We start from the raw sequence: 20870 nt of genomic DNA, 5'->3' as shown, positions 1-20870 counted from the left end.
TCATCACACAGGGCTCAGAAGCTACCAGATAAAGTAGTTGCATTCTTCGCCTGGATTTTCTCAAAAATAGATGGACAGACTGATGTATTAACTCTCTTTTACGTTAAAACACCCGTTATTGCATTTGTGTAGGCAGAATTTTCCGTCCGTTCTCGCCAGTGGAATCTTCCGATCCCGGCGGGGGTAGCCGCCCCACCGCGGATTCCCCTGGAGGTAGAGGGTGTGAACAACTGGAAAACCCAACGACATGGCGTTCCCCTGGGGGTAGAGGGTGTGAGCAACTGGAAAACCCACCTCCGCCACCGCAACACAAGCGAGGGGTGGGGTTGGGGGTGGGTGAAATCCCACCAATAGTGTTTTTAACTGGTAAATCAGTACATTGCTCCTCATATGAATGAAGGTGACTTGAAGTTGGAGTGGTTTAAGGAGGGAATTCCATTGCTTGAGAGCCTCAGCAACAGAATCCAAATGATCAGTGAAAGAAGCTGGGGATGTGCAAGAGGCCAGAATTGGAGGAGCACAGGAATTGCGAAAGATTGTAAGGCTGAAACAGGTTCCTGGAGATAGGGATGGTCTGATATTACAGGATGTGAGAAGTACTGATGTGATCTGTTTGAGCTTCAAACAACTGTACAAGAGGTAGGGGCACGAAGAAGAAAAAAAATAGCTCCAAATACAAGCTGAAGCAGACCATGAAGCAATGATTAATGATTTGCATTAAGAATCCCTGAGATAAAACCTGATGTGTGGAAAGTCTGTCTTCTAGAATTATGTATCAAGGCTGTGCTGTACTGGCATAATGTACTTCATTTCTAGTTATCGAGCTGATGCCTGGAGTGTAAAAAGGGCATTAAAATGACAAAAGAAAAATGTTGTATTTAATATGGCAAGAGAAGTGAAGGATAATAAGTTTTTCAGTTATAGTGAGAGAAAATGTAAAACAAGAGATGGAGTGGCTCCACTGGATGTGGGATCAAGTAAGGTCACAGACTGGTGTAACACAGAATGAAAAACGTCTGAAACAAATGTTTTATTGCCAGGGAGATAGTTGATCTGGAAAGGGGGCAGTGCAGTGTGTAGCACTGTTGCTTCACAGCACCAGGGTCCCAGGTTTGATTCCTGGGTTGGGTCACTGTCTGTGCGGCGTCTGCACGTTCTCCCTGTGACTGCATGGATTTCCTCCGGTGCTCTGGTTTCCTCCCACAAGTCCCGAAAGACATGCTGTTAGGTAATTTGGACATTCTGAATTCTCCCTCTGTGTACCCGAACAGGCGCTGGAATGTGGCAACTCGGGACTTTTCACACCAACTTCATTGCAGTGTTAATGTAAGCCTACTTGTGACAATAAAGATTATTGTTATTATTAAATGGTATTGCAGAGTTCAGCTGTTCTATTCACATGAGCATCTCAGTTGCTGAGCAGTTGTATGAACCCAGATTTTTCTGGGGTGTGGACAACAGTAAATGGCTTGTGTTCATCTTCATCATCCCTCTGAGAGGGACCATAACTTCAGGCTGCCTATTCCAGTGTATTTTTAAATCCTGAAGCTCTGACATATGCTCCATTGTGGACCACCGCCCTCACCCACTCATCTACCATCGCCCCACCCACCACCACCCCCCCCCCACACACACACCCCGCATCCTCCAGAGTCAGAAATCATAAAAATCAGCGGAAATTGCAACTTTTCAACTCCCACATTGCTGCTGAAAATTCCATATCGTCAGTCCTTGTTCAATCAGGCGTACCAGGGATTTAACAGTGGTGTGATTATTTAAATTTGATGAACAAAACTGGCCTAGAAAAAGTATGTTTATAATTGTGGGGGGCAATGAAATTATTTTTTAATAACTTTTCAGAATATTTTAGCTCCTATCTTCTCTCCATGAGTATGTCGCAGTATTTAATATGTTCCATGTAAAGTATTTTTAATGTGATTTTATTTCCTGGTTGGGTGTCTGTGAAAATGCTTTTAAGGGATTGGCTCCTTGACCAGCTCATTGACATCATTCATGCTCCAGGTTGCAATCATTTACACTATTGTTGCCTGACGATAAGAGGTGAAATTCTCACCTGAGAGATCATTGGATCTCTCTGTGAGGTTTACTAAAGAGGCCAGGGCCATTAACCCTGGCTTTGCCACGAATCCCAAACCATTGTGAATAAATCTCAGGGATTGGATAAGATGCAACTGGCGAATCATAACAGAAAATAGCTGAGAATCATTTTACTTTGAAGACTCGGGGTTCAAAACCTACTCAGAATGATTAGATCATAAGCTTTTTGCCTCTGTTGCCTCAAAGTTACCACATAAAGCGCTCTTTAGGAACCACAACTTGCTGGTTTCCCGGCATTGCATTTAGGGGTACTACCCCAATGATGCACTGGGGAATTCATCCAGGAAGTTCCCATGTAAGGGTTTACCCAACAATTGCCCAGAAGTGCTAACTTCCTCTGGACAATTGCACTGGGCTGAAAACCATCCGACAGAAGTGATGTAAATCATTAACTTTGGATGGTTCTGTCAGTTTTATCCTGAAAGAGTTAGAAGAAAAACAAATCACTTCTAACACCAGAGTAAGCATTTAAGCACCCAAACCCAGACTAGACATCCTGCATACGCACAATTCCCGCCCCCCACCCCCGGGACAAACTGCACAACCCCTCCCCCTCCCTCCCCCACCACCTCCCCAATGGTCCAACCTCACTCCCAGCCAACCCAACCGGCCCCCCATTCCACCCCGCGCCTCCAGTCCGACCCACATCTCCCTGTCCAGCCCCCCTCCCATAATTCCTAATTCCTCTCTCTCTCCATTGTCTGAACTTCTTACCTTTTAAACTTACCTTCTCCCTTGAAGTTGTCTCCTTGAACATCCCTTTTACGTCAGCTGGTGCAGTAAAAGCGAACATATCTTTCCTCTTTGCTTCCTAGTTACTCCTCACTGTCGTGTTGGGTGTTCTGCTGCACAAATGATCCAACACGGCTGTAGATGGTACAACTCTGTTTTATTGTCTTAACAACGGTTGCAACTAACTGCTGGCTGAGGCTCATGCTTCACCAGCTAACCTGTGGACCCAGCCCTATCACTATCTTAGTGAGGCACTCAGCACATGGTCTATGTCTGAGTGGCGCGCTGTGAGCTCTGTGCTCTAAGCTATCTCCTGGTAGAATGAGCGGGAACTGTGGTGTTCCCTGTTTTATAGTGGGTGTGCTCTCACTGGTGATTGGCTGTGATGTTATGTGTGTGCTGGTTGGTCCAACTGCTGTCCATCCGTGTGTGTGTGATTGCACCATGATATGCTGATGTGGATATCATGACATTCCCCCCTTTCACAAAGGATATGTGCCTACATGCTAATAAATAGAAATGTGTACTGAGTGCATCTGAGTATGTGTGTGCAATATTTACAACATGTACATGAGGCTGAACTATATACAGAGGATGGTGTCAGATGCAACAGAACAACGAAGTTGTCCAATAACAGAACAAATGCAATCAGCAAACGACGAGAGAAAACTTCTGGAACAATGAACGACAAGAAAAGAAACTTGTTAACAGTACTGTAAAACAATTCAGTGAGTCCAATGTGCTAACAGGCTCATAAGTCAAGTCTCTCAGGTGGGCGACGAATTTGGGTTGACCGTTAGGGTGGCACACCACTCATCGCCTGGACCAGTGCTGTGCACTGGCAGCGGCTGGTGGTTCCGACTTAGTGACATCCGGTTCTTTTGGATTACCGCAAAGCGGAAGGGCTCCCGGTCTTCGGTATCGCTGGTCTGCATACTGTCTGGATATGACTCAGTGTAGGGGGGCTGAATCGCCCGCACGTCCCTGCGAGGCTGGCGGAATTGTTGGGAGTTGGCAGGTTGAGCTGTTCGACAGCAGGCAGCGTAGTGGCCCATCCTGCTACAGCGGAGGCATTGTCGCGCTTTGGCCAGACATTGCCACTTTAAGTGGGCGGAGCCACAGTTGCCGCACGTCGTGATGTCATGGCGTTCGTTGTGCCACCACGCATGCGCGGTGCGGTCCTGCTTAGAGCGCGCCTGCGCATCACGTCCCTCTGCATCGACGTCCCCTCTTTTGGCGCGTACAAGCGCAGGAGGCCTCGGAAAGCGCGCAAAATGGCCGCCCTCGTCCGGGCCGCGGGCCGGGAGGAACTCAATCGACTGGACCCGCTCCGCCTCATAGGACCATGCCATGCCGTTTCGGCCGCCTGGATTTGGGAGTACCGGCTGGTCGCGTTCTCATGGAGGACGCAGGTCTCGATGGCAGTCGCTAGGGTGAGGTGCTTTATTTTTAGGAGCTGCTGGCGTAGGGTGTCCGAGATGACCCCAAAAACTATCTGATCCCATATCATGGAGTCAGAGGTGGCCTCATAGCCGCAGGACTGCGCGAGGATACGGAGGTGTGTCAAGTAAGATTGGAAAGGCTCATCCTTACCCTGCAGGTGCTGCTGGAAGAGGTACCTCTCAAAGCTCTCATTGACTTCCACGCTGAAGTGTTCGTCGAACTTGAGAAGCACCGTCTTATATTTTGTTTTGTCTTCGCCTTCCACGAATGCCAGGGAGTTATAGATGTGGATGGCATGTTGCCCCGCCGTGGAGAGGTGGAGGGCGATCTTCCTGGTGTCCGATGCATTCTCCCTGTCTGTGGCTTCTAGGAAGAGCTGGAAGCGCTGTTTAAACAGCTTCCAGTTGACGCCAATATTTCCAGCGATTCGGAGCGGCTGCAGCGGGCTGATGGTTTCCATGGAGAAGGATGGCGGATTTCTGAAAGGGTGCAGGTAGGTCTCACAGTCGCTGCTTAGCTTCCATTACTGGTATCATGTCGTATTGGGTGTTCTGCTGCACAAATGATCCAACACGGCTGTAGATGGTACAACTCTGTTTCATTGTCTTAACCACGGTTGCAACTAACTGCTGGCTTGGGTACGTGCTTCACCAGCTAACCTGTGGACCCAGCCCTATCACTATCTTAGTGAGGCACTCAGCACATGGACTATGTCTGAGTGGCACGCTGTGAGCTCTGTGCTCTGAGCTATCTCCTGGTAGAATGAGCGGGAACTGTGGTGTTCCCTGTTTTATAGTGCCTGTGCTCTCACTGGTGATTGGCTGCGATGTTATGTGTGTGCTGGTTGGTCCAACTGCCTGTCCATCAGTGTGTGTGTGATTGCACCATGATATGCTGATGTGGATGTCATGACAATCACCAGTTGCAGTTGGGGGCATGCTTCACTGCTCCTGTCTCACCCAGCGTGAGTTTGGAAGGTTGAGTAAGACAGGGACTTTGCAATTACGGTGTGGATGATGTGGCAATCCGACAGAGATTGCCACTCTGAGGATGTTTGTATCTTTCACCAATAGCAACAGGACTGGGTGGTTTGTTAAATGAGTGTAAAATCTGACTGCTGAGGGATCCTCGACTGAGGTGGAGGTTCAGATAGTGAGATATCAAAGTAGCTGTGATGTGGATTTCACAGTGTTGTACCTGACTTCTGAGTGCTTAATCTGGAAATTGGGTCCAAAAAGATGAACTATGTACTTTTCTCCAGCAAGGGATTTCAACACCTTTGATGTACACAACTTCCATTCCCTTGAGGAAAAAAATATTGTGGTTATAGCTATTTGAAGGGAAATTAGTGACAGACCAATGGGAGACATTCAAAAGTGAGATTCTATGGGCACAATGAAAGCATGTGCCCACAAAAAAAAAGGGCGACACTTTCAAATCTGGAGTCCCTTGGTTATCGAGGAGCATGTAGGGTAAGATGAAGCAGAAAAAGAATCTCAAGATAGTCACAAAAAAATGAATTGGGGGGGAGGATTTTCCCCACTGTGGGGGTATGCATCACTGTATAGACACAAGGGGTCAATGTAAATACACGACAACTAAGTAAACACTAGAGGGAGCACTGGAGATGTTATGACATGCAGACATACAGCTAATGAACACAGAATAGGACATGACCAATGGGCAGTCAAGACAACCAGAGGTCATATGACCACAAGGGGGCAACCCATATAAAAGGACAGGGCACAAATGCTCTGTCTCTTTCCATAGGCGACACTCAGAGAGACAGGGGCAGATCAGAAGCATCACACCAACCTCGTGGCTTAGAGCAGATTGGTTAGTTAGACTGAGTTACTATAGCAAGATTAGCAAGAGAGTCGAACTCATAGAGAACTGTGCTAATGGTTCAATAAATCACATTGAACTTACTTCAAAGTCTGGAGTATCTTTTGGTCAAAGTTGCATCGAATTGCAGCCTGTGTTATCCCAGAGTACATCACATCACCCACGTCCCCGTGCCGTGTTTCCCGATGCGGGGGGCGGCCAGCTGTTGGCCGGCAGTGAGATCTCCTGGTCGCACCGCCCCTCCTGCGCCAAAAAGCCCATGGTGGGGATTCACCGTTGGCGGGACTAGAAGATCCCACTGACAAAAACGGCGGGAAAAACAAGGTAAACGCAAAGATATTTTATCAGTACATTAAGAGCAAGAGGATACCTAAGGAAAGGACAGAACCTATTAGGAATGTAGAAGGTAATTGATGCAGATGATGTGGGCATGGTTCTGAAGGAGAACTTTGTCTCTGTCTTCACAAAGGTGAGGGATGCTGCAGACACTCTTGTTAATGAGGAGGAGTATGAAATATTAGATACAATAAATATTAACCAGAGAGGAAGTACTGGAGAGAATGACATCTTTGGAGGTGGATTAATCACCAGGGCCAGATGGATTGTATCCTAGGCTGTTACAGGAAGCCAGAGAGGAAATAACAGATTCCCTGACGACCATTTTTCAATCATCACTAGATACAGGTAAGGTACGAGAGAATTGGAGGTTGTACCAAATTATAGACCAGTCAGTCTGACTTTGGCGATGGGATGGACTGTCACTTGGAAAGGTAAGGATTAAACAGGGGAAGTCAGCATGGTTTTATAGGAAAGTCATGCCCTGCTAACTTTAAGAAAGTAAGAAGGAGGATTGATGAGGGTAGTGCAGTGCATGTGGCCCAGGTGAATGTCAGTAAGACATTTGACAAGGCCCCACACAGCAGACTGAACAGAAAAGTAAAAGCCAATGGGATGAAGGGGAATTTGACAGGTCTGATGCAAAAACTGCTCAGTGACAGGAAACAAAGGGTAATGGTCGGCAGATGTTTTAGTAAATGGAAAGTCATTTCCAGTGACATCTCACAGGGCTCAGTGTTGGGGCCCCCTGCTGTTTATGGTACAGATTAATGATTTGGACTTAAATATGGGAAGGATCACTGGGAAATTTGTAGAGGACACAAATCTTGATTGCGTAGTTGATAGTGAAGGTGGACTCCAGAATGAGCTCAGTAGTTTGGTTGAGTGAACGGAAAAGTGGCAAATGGAATTTAATCCGGAAATGTGTGAGGTTATACAAGGGGATAATTAATAAGCAGAAGGATATCAACAGGGATAGAGGAAGTGATAACCTTTGGAGTGCATGTACACAGGTCCCTGAAGGTGGTAGGAGAGGTGACTAAGTGGTAAAGAAGGCTTATGGAATACTATCCTTTATTACATGAGGTATAGAATACAAAAGCAGGGATGTAAAGCTGGAACGGCATAGACACTGGTTAGACCACAACTGGAGTATTGTGTGCAACTTTGCATGGTAATGGACTGGGTGCTGGAAAGTGAGCTGAGGATTGATGGCTCTCAGCCAGCATAGACACAAGAGGCTGAACGGTCTTTTTCTATGCCGTAACCTTTCTATGGTTCTAGCAACACCTAAAGTAACACTTGAACAGATTATCTGGTCACTATAGGATGGCAGTTTTGTGGTACCTTGCTGAGCAGCATAGTGGCTAGCACAGTTGCTTCACAGCTCGAGGGTCCCAGGTTTGATTCCCGACTGGGTCACTGTCCGTGCGGAGTCTGCACGTTCTCCCCCTGTGTGCGTGGGTTTCCTCCGGGTGCTCCAGTTTCCTCCCACAGTCCAAAGATGTGCAAGTTAGGTGGATTGGCCATGATAAATTGCCCTTAGTGTCCAAAAAGGTTAAATGGAGGTTACTGGACTACGGGGATAGGGTAGATACTTGGGCTTGAGTAGTGTGCTCTTTGTAAGGGCTGGTGCACACTCGATGGGCCGAATGGCCTCCATCTGCATTGTAAATTCCTTGATCTATGATGATTCCCATGTAACAACGCTAACTTTTTTTCAAAAGTATCCAATTTGGCTCTGAAGTGTTTCTGGGTGTCCCGAAATTGTGAGGAAGGTGCTATAGAAAAGCATTTTTTCCCTTTGCATCCCAGCATTCAAGATTATACAAGTAAAATCATCAATTATGCTGCCCAGGTGCTTGAAGTGAACATCATTAAACAGACATACAGGGAATTAATCTGTACATGACTAAATGCTTCCTTCAAAAAAATCTTTCCATTAACAATAGTGCTCACATAATTGTGTTATTTTCTGTATCTGTCCTTAATCCTGTTTTAAGCTAACACTTCGATATAAACTGTGGGGGTCGGTTAGTTCAGTTAGCTGGACGGTTGGTTCATGAAGTCGCGCAACAGTGTGGGCTGAATTCGCTTACCGAATTTATTGATGAATGCCTAACCTTCACAACGTTGCCCCTCGCCTGAGGTATGGTGACCCTCAGGTAAAATCACCACCAGGCAGCTCTCAAAAAGGGAAGCAGCCTTTGGTCCTCATGGACTGTGGTGATGTTTACAAATATAAACCAAAATACAGAAATAATAGATCATTGTGAATGAGATTCATTTTGTCTGCTTATTAAAGGGAGGATTAGTGGCCTATGATACAGTCAAGCTTTTGTAATTGTTCAGTCAAACACCAGCAGACATTGAACTCCTAAATTTCTCCTTACTTTGCATGAAATGTCTGATTTAATCCCAAGATCAGAAATAGAAATGGCTTTCTTGGTTTCTCATGGGGTATTATTGCGCTCTGTCTGAGTGTAGCTGGCATTGTATGATTAAACCATGGCTCGTAGTTTGGACAGTTGCACATCTGAAACTCTGCAAACCTAAGGTGGAGGCCTCACAGCCACCACAGAGGGGAGATTTGGCTGGATTTGAAACAAGATTTCAAAAAGAAAAGGACAGAATTCTTAACCCACTATATCGCCCACTGTTAATAAAGTATCATACTTTGGAATGTATGATAACTTGTACAAAATTATGCTCCCTTTTAATGTTTTAAAAGTTTGAATTACTTGCTCTTTGATGGCATATTTACTGAACAAAATCAGGATGTCATAAAGCAATGTTTCTGTGATCAGGACTCATGAAAAATTCATGTTTTTATTTGTTGTGATTGTATTCTCTGCAGAATAGTTTAGAATAATTATGAGCGGAGAAATAAATGCACATACGTGATGCATACTGATTTTTTTTGTTAATCAAAACTGAATTAATCCACACCTGATTTTAAATTGTGGAGATCTTAAACCAGGATCTGAAGCAAAACTGCTAAAGGAAGAATAGATTTCTCAGTAATTAAGAAAATTATCCACAACATTCAAATTATATTTACTTCCACTCCTAGAAACCTTTCTTTGCTGTATAAAATTTCTATAGAATTTACAGTACAGAATGAGGCCATTCAGCCCATCGAGTCTGCACCGACCCTTGGAAAGAGCACCCTACTTAAGCCCACATCTCCCGGTAACCCAGTAACCCCACGTAACCTTTTTGGACACTAAGGGCAATTTATCATGACTAATTCACCTAACCAGCACATCTTTGGACTGTGGGAGGAAACCGGAGCACTCTGAGGAAACCCACGCGGACACAGGGAGAATGTGCAGACTCCGCACAGACAGTGACCCAAGCAGGGAATCAAACCTGGGACCTTGGAGCTGTGAAACAACTGTGCTAACCACTGTGCTACCATGCTGCCCTATGTTGCAGGGTGTACTGTATCTCAAACAGATTCATCTTGAAAATTTGGCGTGTTCTGTTTTGTTTTATCTGCCTGTTTTCTATCTCTCCTTGCTCGGCGATGGGCATCTGCACATTGGCAGTGCAGGGCTGCCCCTGTCAGAAGGAACAGATTGCAACTTGTAACTGACGTAAACTAAAAGCGCAAACGGAAAGAATATTTATATGTCAGTCAGTTGGGCATCTGGCATGCACAAACAGCCTCCGCCATGTTTAGGAGTCTCTGAACAATGATACCGAGCAATCTAAATTAGGCAGGGCTTCTTTTTGAACAATGCAGAATAAGCATCTCTCTCTGCAGGAGTACATTCTTGGAACATAATTCCATTGAGCTTCAGAACCGTTTGGCAACAGCTGAGATTTAAGAGCTTTCTAATTTCTGCAGCATTATGAACATAGAACATAGAACATACAGTGCAGAAGGAGGCCATTCGGCCCATCAAGTCTGCACCGACCCACTTAAGCCCTCTCTTCCACCCTATCCCCGTAACCCAATAACCCATCCAAACCTTTTTGGACACTAAGGGCAATTTATCACGGCCAATCCACCTAACCTGCACATCTTTGGACAGTGGGAGAAAACCGGAGCACCCGGAGGAAACCCACGCAGACACGGGGAGAACGTGCAGACTCCGCACAGACAGTGACCCAGCGGGGAATCGAACCTGCGACCCTGGTGCTGTGAAGCCACAGTGCTATCCACTTGTGCTACTGTGCTGCCCCTTATTGCTGAGATTTAGTCAAATATATTATATTGCTATATTACTATATTATTGCTGAGATTTAGTCAAAAGAAACCCTCTCAAACTATGTGGCTGCACGGTGGCACGGTAGATAGCATTGTTTCCACACAGCGCCAGGAACCAGAGTTCGATTCCGGCCTTGGGTGTCTGTGTGGTATTTGCACTTTTTCTCCGTGTCTGCATGGGTTTCTTCCAGGTGCTCTGGTTTCCTCCTACAGTCCAAAGGTGTGCAGGCTAGGTGAATTAGTCATTATCAATGTGTGGGGTTACAGGGATACGGCAGGGAAGTAGGCCTCTCTTTCGGAGGGACAGTGCAGACCCGATGGGCCAAATGGCTTCCCTTCTGCACTGTAGGAATTCTATGCACATAGCTACTGAAAATCCTGCTGCTTATTCAGAAGGGATCAGTTTTCCAACAAGGACATTGACATGTCAGGATTACTTGGAGCCGATTAAGGATAATTACTGCTGCCAATGACAGATCTCCAGGTTAAGGAGTCATGGCTGCTGTCAGTTATCAACAGTTATCGTCATAAAGCAATTGAGTCTGCTAAGAAAGTTTGACTCAACATCAATCCTCCATTAAAAGGCTTGGCATCATGGAGCTATTTTGATTCTGCTTATCTCAAGAGGGGGATGGTCTTTAGTTCGTCTATGTTATAGCATGGCAGGTGGTAAGTGCCGAACTGCCGAAATCTCAAAGGAGAACCTGAAACATCTACCAGAATGGCTTTGAAATTTGTGTATTATGAGGAGGTTTTCTGAAATCATGAAATAACTTTTCAGTCCAATTTTATATGAAAGTAAATAAAATAAATATAAAAATCTCTGAACTAAACTTCCTTTTAAATGGCAACATTCCCGATAGATTATCTAATCTCTAAAATTCCGGTATATTTACCACAGAATTTCCTGTGGCTCTCTGGGTGTTCTCTGTGTCTGACAGCAAGCTGGCTCTCCCAGTTTGGCCTTGCCCACATTATGGGTAGAATGTTCCAGGTTTTTCTTCTAAGTGCTGGACCAGACGAGTAAAGCAATATGCAGACGACAGCCAACTTATGTCACTATATTGTCCATTACTTAAATGAATAAATCCTGGAGCTGTGTCCCATGCCGTCACGCTTATGGGCAGGGCCTGAAAAAGCTGGCTAAATTGGTGTTCCAGAAATCGGGATGCCCACGTTTGCTGCAGGTGCAAAATCCCGGCCGATATCTTTGAGATTTTACCAGCCACCACCACACAGAGCCTTCAGTGTTTTCTTAAATTTGTTTTTCTCCTTTGATCTTAACCCCAATTGTTTCCTACAATCCCTTAGAATTTCCCTTCTCCCAGAATTCATTAGCTCCTTTTTTTTACTTCATGGCTCCTATAATTTATTTATTTATTATGTTTTTCAAATTTCAGAGTACCCAATTAATTTTTTCCAATTAAGGGCAATTTAGCATGGCTAATCCACCTATCTGCACATCTTTGGGTTGTGAGGGCAAAACCCATACAAACACGGGGAGAATGTGCAAACTCCCCACGGACAGTGATCCAGAGCCAGGATTGAACCTGGGACCTCGGCGCCGTGAGGCAGAGTGCTAACCACTGCACCACCATGCTGCTTCTCTCCTATAATTTATAACAAACCTACTCCATCTTCCCTCATCAATTTTCAATCTTCATGTTGTATGTGTCCTTTTGAAATATAACAACCAACTTCAAACCATTTTTGTTCTTTGCTGTATGTAAATTCTTGTGCAAGTTCTCCTGGCACCCTCGGCTCATCAACATATCAAACCATTTGCCTTCACACCTTTCTCATTGATGTTTGCCCTTTGCAGGCTTTTTCTCTCCAATCATATTAAACTAGTCACAAGCCCATAGGCTCGATTTCCAGTCTACACTGTTTTACAGTGATATTCCCAAAACAAAAAATATCAAAACTCCTTTTTCCTGACAGCCTGATACAAAAGTTTGTCATAATAATTTACAGCATTTATCATTGAAAGTTTTACAATTTCCTCATCAGCAGTGAGACAGCCAATTCCTTCCAGGAGCTGGTTTAGCACTGGGCTAAATCACTGGCTTTGAAAGCAGACCAAGGCAGGCCAGCAGCACAGTTCAATTCCCGTACCAGCCTCCCCGAACAGGCGCCGGAATGTGCCGATTAGGGGCTTTTCACAGTAACTTCATTTGAAGCCTACTTGTGACAATAAGCGATTTTCATTTCATAAGGGGTTGGATTCTCCGGCCCCCAGCCGCGTGTTTCGTGGCAACGTGCCATTCGCTGGTGGCGAGATTCTCTACTTGCACTGCTTGTCATTGAAGCCAATCCATGCCGCCTGTAAACCCGTGGGCAGGGGTGTGCTGCCAGTGGGAAAAGCGATTCACAATGACCGGAGAGTTCCGGCCAAAATGTTCTGTGCAGCTTGAGATATCATTGACTAGGGATTTTCCAGGCGTATAGAATATATCTCTTCCTGTGTATAGGGAAATTCACAATGTTGAAAAAATCTTTGAACTTGAGCTCAAATTCCTGTACCAGCCTCCCCGAACAGGCGGCGGAATGTGGCGACTTGGGGCTTTTCACAGTAACTTCATTTGAAGCCTACTTGTGACAATAAGCGATTTTCATTTTTCATAAGCTCATTAATAATCTTTGAGCATTGTGAGTTGTCAGGATGTAGGGTACATTAGCTCAGAAGATTCCTAGGAAGTAAGACTAATGGGAACTAATGGAAATATAATGGGGAACTGGATTTGGAAAGATAAGTAAGCCAGAAATTACCATTAAAATAATGGTGAGGTTGATAGCGCTTACCATTATTTACATGCAACGTCAGGCAAGGATAGCTAAATGCTAAAATCCTGAAGTACCGAGATTCCACCATCAGCTTTGTGAAGATGTCTGCATCTGACTCACCATTTAAATAATTGAATGACATGTAGTTCCTGTATTTGCATACTGGACTCAACTCGGGTTAGGGCCGATCCTTTGGTTAAGTACCTTTTAAACTGTGTGATGAGCCTGAATGCCAAATAGCCTCTCTGGCATTAAAACATTACTTTTATAAATGCAGAGTCTCACAGTCCTTCAGCTTTTAATTGTTTTTGGAGGTTTTGGGAATAAAACATTTTTTTCTTCACCTTTTCTTTCTGTCTCTTTTTCTCAATCTATTTTTGTCTTTTTTTATTTTACTTTCTGTACCTGCTTTGATTTTGAATTCACTATTCTAACTTACGCTTCAGACCACATTGCTCATCAACAATTCTAAAATTTGATTGATTAAGGAGACACAACATTGCTTGCCCAATTCATACAGCTCCCAGCTATCATGTGAAGGGTGTTGCGCAAGTTAACTCTCGAACCTACAAGCAAGCTTCAGTGTAAAAGCTCATGGAAAGTTAATGGGCAGGGACAATGGGCAAAGTATAGGAAAATCAGGTGCTGTTAGTTGACTGCTCACAATAAAATCCAGCTCAATACTTCCTCAGCTGACAAAATAGTGGAGCTGGCTAAATGATCTAGGTGGATTCCTGCTCCTGTTAATTCTATGTCCCCATAGCAACTTGCAAGGAGACAAAAATGAATCAGTTATTTTTGTTTGCATGAAATAGAATGCTGTATTAGTAAATTCCAAGGTGATCCACTGCGATTATAACCTGTAATGAATGAATCTCTATTATTTTCCAGTGAATCTCCTTGTTGACAAATATACCCTTCTGATAATTAGTCTGTGTTTTAACCATCATTGCTACGATGTAACTATGATATCCTTAGCAACACAGCTTGGAAACATCAGCATAACAATTAAAAACATATTATCGTAATAAAATTTATGGAATATTTTGATGATTTAAAACAGTAATATTGACATAAAAATTGGAATACTGCCATAACAATAGCATCAATTATAATTTCCTATGAAAATAACAGAGAGGGTCAGCAGTGTGCACTGTTATTTCTGTACAGGTGCTGCAGCAAGTTCAGGTGCTGGGCAGATGTGTTCTGAACTTAGTTGTCCAAAGGTTGCTCTCCAAGTTGTGTTGCTCTGCCATTTCAGAATCACAGAATTTGGATGGTGCAGAAGATGGGCCATTCAGCGCATTGTGTTTGCACCAGCTCTCCAAGTGAGCGCATGTGTGCCATTTTCCTGTCTTTTCCCCCTAACCATGTACATTGTTTCTATTCAAATAATCACCTAATGCTTTGCAAAAATGTGATTTCACTGCCTGCCTCATTATGTAAATGCATTGATTGGCATAAAATTGCTGTATTTGTGTTGTTTTTTTAATATTCATTTACGGGATGTGGACATTGTTGGTTAAGCCATCATTTATTGCCCATCCCTAGTCGCCCTTCAGAAGGTGGGGGTGAGTTGCCTTGAACCGCTGCAGTCCTTGAGGTGTAGGTACACCCAGTATGCTATTAGGGAGGGAGTTCCAGGATGTTGCCCCAGCGAAGAAATGGCGATATATTTCCAAGTCAGGGTGGTGAGTGACTTGGAAAGGAACCTCAGGTGCTGCTTTTGTCCTTCTAGATGGTAGTGGCTGTGGGTTTGGAAGATGTTGTCTAAGGAACCTTGGTGAGTTACTGCAGTGCATCTTGTAGATGGTACACACAGCTGCCGCTGTTCGTCGGTGGTGGAAGGTTTGAATGTTTGTGGAAGGGGGAGCAATTAAGTGGGCTGCTTTGTCCTGGATGATGTTGAGTTTCTTGAGCGTTGTCGGAGCTGCACCCATACAGGCAAGTGGAGAGTATTCCATTACACTCCTGACTTGTACCTTGTAGATGGTGGACAGGCTTTGGGGGATCAGAAGGTGAGTTACTCGCCTTCAGATTCCTAGCCTTTGACCTGCTGTGGTAGCCACAGTATTAATGTGGCTAGTTCAGTTCAGTTTCTGATCAATGGTAATTTCCAGGATGTTGATTGTGGGGAATTCAGCGATGGTAATGCCATTGAATATCAAGGGGTAGTGGTTAGATCCTCTCTTGTAAGAGATGGTCATAGCTTGGCACTTGTGTGGCGTGAATGTAACTTGCCATTTGTCAGCCCAAGCCTGAATATTGTCCATGTCTTGTTCCATTTGGACATAGGCCAGCTCATTCTCTTTTTTAAAAATTTAGAGTATCCAATTCATTTTTTCCAATTAAGCGGCAATTTAGCGTGTTCAATCCACCTACCCTGCACATCTTTGTGTTGTGGGGGCAAAATCCACACAAACACGGGGAGAATGTGCAAACTCCACACGGACAGTGACCCAGAGCCGGGATCAAATCTGGGACCTCGGCGGCGTGAGATTGCAGTGCTAACTACTGCACCACTGTGCTGCCTGACTGCTTCATTGTCTGAGGAGTCACGAATGGTGCTGAACATTGTGCAGTCATCCGCAAACATCCCCACTTCTGGCCTTGTGATGGAAGGGAGGTCATTGATGAAGCAGCTGAAGATGATTGGGCCTGGGACACTACCCTGAGGAACTCCTGCAGTGATGTCATGGAGTTGAGATGTTTGACCCCCAACCACCACAAATATCTTCCTTTTGATATCTCTCTCCCTAAACCTAGTGATGCACAAGGCAATCTTTCATCTGTTTCCATAGCAGGTTTTACCTGGACCAGGTTGCTAGCCTGTCACCAGAGGCCAACAGCTTGAGAAGCGCCATTCCACATCAAGCACTCCACATCGGTGGTATGGTGGCACAGTGGTTAGCACTGCGGGCCCACCACCCTAAGTTTAAATTCCACCCATTCCTTTAATCAATTGTGTTCTCCAAACGATTAGCAAATTAAATATATCCATAACGGTGAATTATCCTATAAAGTTTATTGTGTATATTTCAGAGCTATATGATTTGAGAAACCTTGGGTATAGCATATGTTCTATTGGAAGCTTTCATGTAAATATTTTAAATGGAAATTGAAAAATGAAATTCCAATATCTCCCTGTTGCATTTCCTTATAAACATTAGCTGACATACCACTCGGTGACATCTTTTGGCAATTCTAATATTAAATAATTGTACTGGCACAACAATATGTGATTCTGAGTTATCTTTCTCCAGCAATGCTCTCTAGGGGAAAGAAAATTAACTGCTACTTTTTCTCCACAGTTATGGAAATTTCTAATGCCCAAATTAAGGCATTAAATAAAATAGATTTTAATTTTAAAGTCACAATAGCATGATTAAATTTACACTTTGAATTGTCATTTCGTACCATCAATTACATTTTTCCTTCAAGGCCTCAGCATCTTATAAACACCAAGGCTTCAACGAGATATTTGTTACTTCACACCAGTCAGGGCATTCGGATTCTCCGCATGTTGGTAGCGTTTCCCAGCATGTAATTTGTATGTCAACATGCTGGGAAGAGTAGAAGGCTGAATCCTGTGGAGGCTTCACACTTTGCTTTTTTTAAAAGACTTCAGGAAACACAACCTGTAGTTTTTTTCCCAAAGTTTTCGCTTCAGGCAAATTATGAATTTATGGAAATGTATTGACAGTTGTGCTTTTCTATATTGAAAACAACGCCTGCGAAATGTAGTACATTCTGAATAGCACCAATATCTTTGTTTTTCTTGTCTAACTGTCTTTGTTGTCAAAGAACACTGGGAAGCTGTGCAAACAATGAATTTTTCGGTGTTTTGTGAGGGAGTGTTTTGTTCATGGGACTTTGCATTTAACAAAGAATACGTGTCAACAAGCACTTAATAGTACATCAAATCTCCTGATTCTGGAATCTTGGCACCTATTCGAAGTGCATATTAGGAAATTGCATGCTCGATACCTGTGACTTTCTATCCATTACTTATTAAATTTGGAATATGTATCCTTAAAAACGCAAATTAGGAGCTTGTTGGCAATGTGCAAAGTAGTGTAAGGTGTGCGAGAGGATACAAAAGGGCTGTGGTTGGATTACTGAAGAAAACTAACCCATGGGAACATCTTGAGACGGAATGGCAGGGACCATTTTCCTGCGCCTCTATCTCCGCCAGTCTGTTAGATATTCACCACCCACTGTCATAATATACAACAAGTATATAATGGTGCACAGACAGACAGTGAGTGACACAAAAGATGACCAATGAACATACAGAACACAGCAGCCAATCACCAAACAGGACACGGCCATTATATAACCAGGGGGCACTAATTTTCCCGTCCTCTGTGGATGCAGCCTCTGAGACAGTCAGAGCCTGTGAGCAACAACTACAACATCCACCATGTGGTAGTAAGATAGTCTGGTCAGGTTAGCCTCAGGTCTTCAGTCAACTCAGCATAGTGTCAACCCACAGTTCAAGCATGTTTAATAGTTGAGAGTTTAATAAAATAGAGTTGCATTTATTCAAGTGTTGGAAGCCTGTCTCTCTCTCTGCTACAGTAAACGCAGTCCTCGCAGACCCAGCTTACCCAACACATCACCCATATATTACAGTCTGCTATCACCACGAATGGTCCCAAATTTACCACCCAAATGTCCCAAAAGTCCTCAACTCTAACATATCTGTAAGATTTTAAATTGTAATATCTTGTCACGAATGCAAAAACATATATGTCAAGCCTGCAATGGATTGGCTTTAATATCAACAGGCTATGTTCAGTACATTGAGATGAATAAACCAATAGAAGTTGGCCAGTCAGCCCCTCTAGCCTGTCCCACCATTCAACCAGATTTGTACACTAACTGCATTTTGATTTTTTAATCCTCAGTACCCTTACCTAATGCAAATCTCCCAATCTCAGTTTTAAATATTTCAATTGACCTTGCATCAGCAGCGTTATGGTGAATTGTAGAAAAATACTAGGCAGAAATGGAAATGTGCCATTTAGCAAGTACGAAGGAAGTAGTTCGTAATAAGCAATCCAGAATCAGCCAGCAGTAAAACAACTAATAAGGAAAACTCATATAACCATTCCAAATTTGTTTTAAAATTGCCCACGTTCATCATACACGTGTTCTTTTCTAATGTCACAAACACAAATTGTATGCATACTGTTGCCTTTTTCGTGTATGAAACCTTTCCAACATTTTCTATCAATCCTCTTTACGGCCCCTTGCATTTGTCTTTATGGGACTTTCCACAGCTCTTGTACTGTCAGCCACCTGCTAACCTGAAGGAAGAAAGTCAACCTGGTGACTGCTGCGCCTCCCAAATTACAACATTTTAGAGTGTCTTTAACATAATAAAACATCAAATGGGGCCCTCACCGGAATGTTGTCAAACAAAATTCAACACACGTCACATAAGGCGATGTTAGGGCAGATGATCAAAAGCTTGGTCAAGGGGAGATGTTATTCAGGAGCATCTTAAAGGAGGAGAATTGGGCAGCGAGGGCAAAAACTTTAGGGAGGAATTACCCTTCACGGACACTCCTTCTGTTGCTCAGGCCAATTAAAATCAAGGGCGTGCAAGAGGTGTCAAATGTCCTCATGTTTCTCTGCGCAAGCACTTTCTGGAGTATGGTTCACAGAAATCAGTTTGAAACTGTTTCTATTCAAAATAACAGGATGTTGTCATTTGTGTGACTACACAAGTTTCATGTTGGGGTTCAAATTACATCCAAAGCTTTTTTTCAAATTGATGGATAGACCAGCCATTCGGAAAGTGTATCAGGGCTATTTGCAAGTGACAGCGCTTCACTAAATTATTCTTATGATGGATAACGCTTGACAGCATGATCCCAATTAAACAAGTATTCAGAAAAATGAATATTTTGAAGGTAGCTATGATGTGTATTCTGCAAAAACAGCAAAACATTCTGGGTAGGATTTTCTTCCTCCTTCACGGCATGTCCTGCAGCAGCAGAGCGTGGCTGACCAGTGTCCGGCCGTGGAATCTTCAAGTCCCGCCATTGTCAATGGGGTTTCCCGTTGAACACCCCCCTCACCATTGGGAAGCCCGCGACTATAAGATGTGACCATAAGATCTGGCCAGTGTGAACAGCTGGTAAATCCCACCAAATAAAATATAAACTTTTTAATTCTATCTTGGATGACATTGCTTTCTCCTGTCAATTACACACAAACAGTGGCATCATATACAAATATAGCCTTGTAATGTGTTATACTGAAAGATATTTGCCACACTCACCATGCTCCATTTTAGCTTCTACATGAGAAATATGTCCGGTCACTGAACTTCTTCAAATTGCATTCCCCAGCCAACTGGTCCACTCTCCAGCCTATTGCTGGGATACTCCAGGACCGCCTGCCAGCAGAGGGAATCCCAAAGGCCTGCTGCACAGGGATTGGGGCACAACAGGTTTCACACCGGCCATCAAACCCATTGTGAACCTCCAAACCCACCCTCTGGCCCCAACAAGATTCCCGATACCTCCAACAAGGCTCCCACACAGACCCTGTGGGAACATGCAAATAGTTCATTAGAGCTGTTTTTCATGTAATTTACGGGCAAGGTGACCGATTCACCTGACTGCTTGGAAGCTCCAGCTCCCCCCAGCCGAGAATCCTGCTGGTGTGAATCAGTGCACGTCCTGGCGGCTTACATTCTGAGGGTTAGCAAGGGGGTGTGAATCTCCTGCCTCCAGGGTGTTGAGGTGGGTGTCAGGGAAGACTTGAGCTAGGTTGGAGGGGCTCAGGTCAGGGGTCTTTCCTGGGATGGGGGTTGTTTGGCTGCTCTTCCCACCTGCAGCCTTTAAACCCTTTAAACAATTAGGCAGTATCTAAAAATTAAAGTTCTATGACTATAAAGTGAAAGTGTTCCCATTTGCTGCCCTAAACCCTTTATAAAATCTGTCAGTATGGCAAGTTCAAAGATCTGTGAGATGATGGGAAAAGTATTCCCTTTAATGTGGAGGAAACCTTTGAAGTGATTTTTCCACAGTCAATTTCAATGCCCTTTAAAGAATTGAAGCCTGTTTGTATGCCTGGAAGCCTAAAAGCTTTGAACTGCATTGTTTACATTAAAGTTCATGCGCCACTTCCTTTTAGAAGCTGTCTGATTGAGAGGTCCAGGCAGTTCTCAGCAACTGGAAGCTATTTAGAACTAAGAGACAGCCTTTTAAAAAACTGTGGTTTTTTGAAAACCAGCTGCCTCCCTGAGATAATGAGCTGCATAATTAAACAATCTTAATACCCCCTTTGACACTGCCTGAATCTGTCAATCAGGAAGCTCGTAAAAGACAATAGCCTCAGAAATTGAATGTAAAAATGCAGTTCAAAGTTTTTAGGCTTC

General features: G+C 43.9%; 1 protein-coding gene across 1 annotated transcript in view; it reads left to right on the top strand.

The window, feature by feature from the left end:
* The window catches only part of csmd2 (CUB and Sushi multiple domains 2), a 995459-nt gene that overhangs the window by 858996 nt on the left and 115593 nt on the right, over positions 1-20870 (top strand). The gene's annotated exons all lie outside the window — the stretch shown is intronic.

The sequence above is a fragment of the Scyliorhinus torazame genome, chromosome 1 (assembly GCF_047496885.1).
Source record: "Scyliorhinus torazame isolate Kashiwa2021f chromosome 1, sScyTor2.1, whole genome shotgun sequence".
Classification (NCBI taxonomy): Eukaryota; Metazoa; Chordata; class Chondrichthyes; order Carcharhiniformes; family Scyliorhinidae; genus Scyliorhinus; species Scyliorhinus torazame.
The sequence above is the reverse complement of the archived record's forward strand: the minus strand, read 5'-3'. Positions and strand labels throughout refer to the sequence as shown.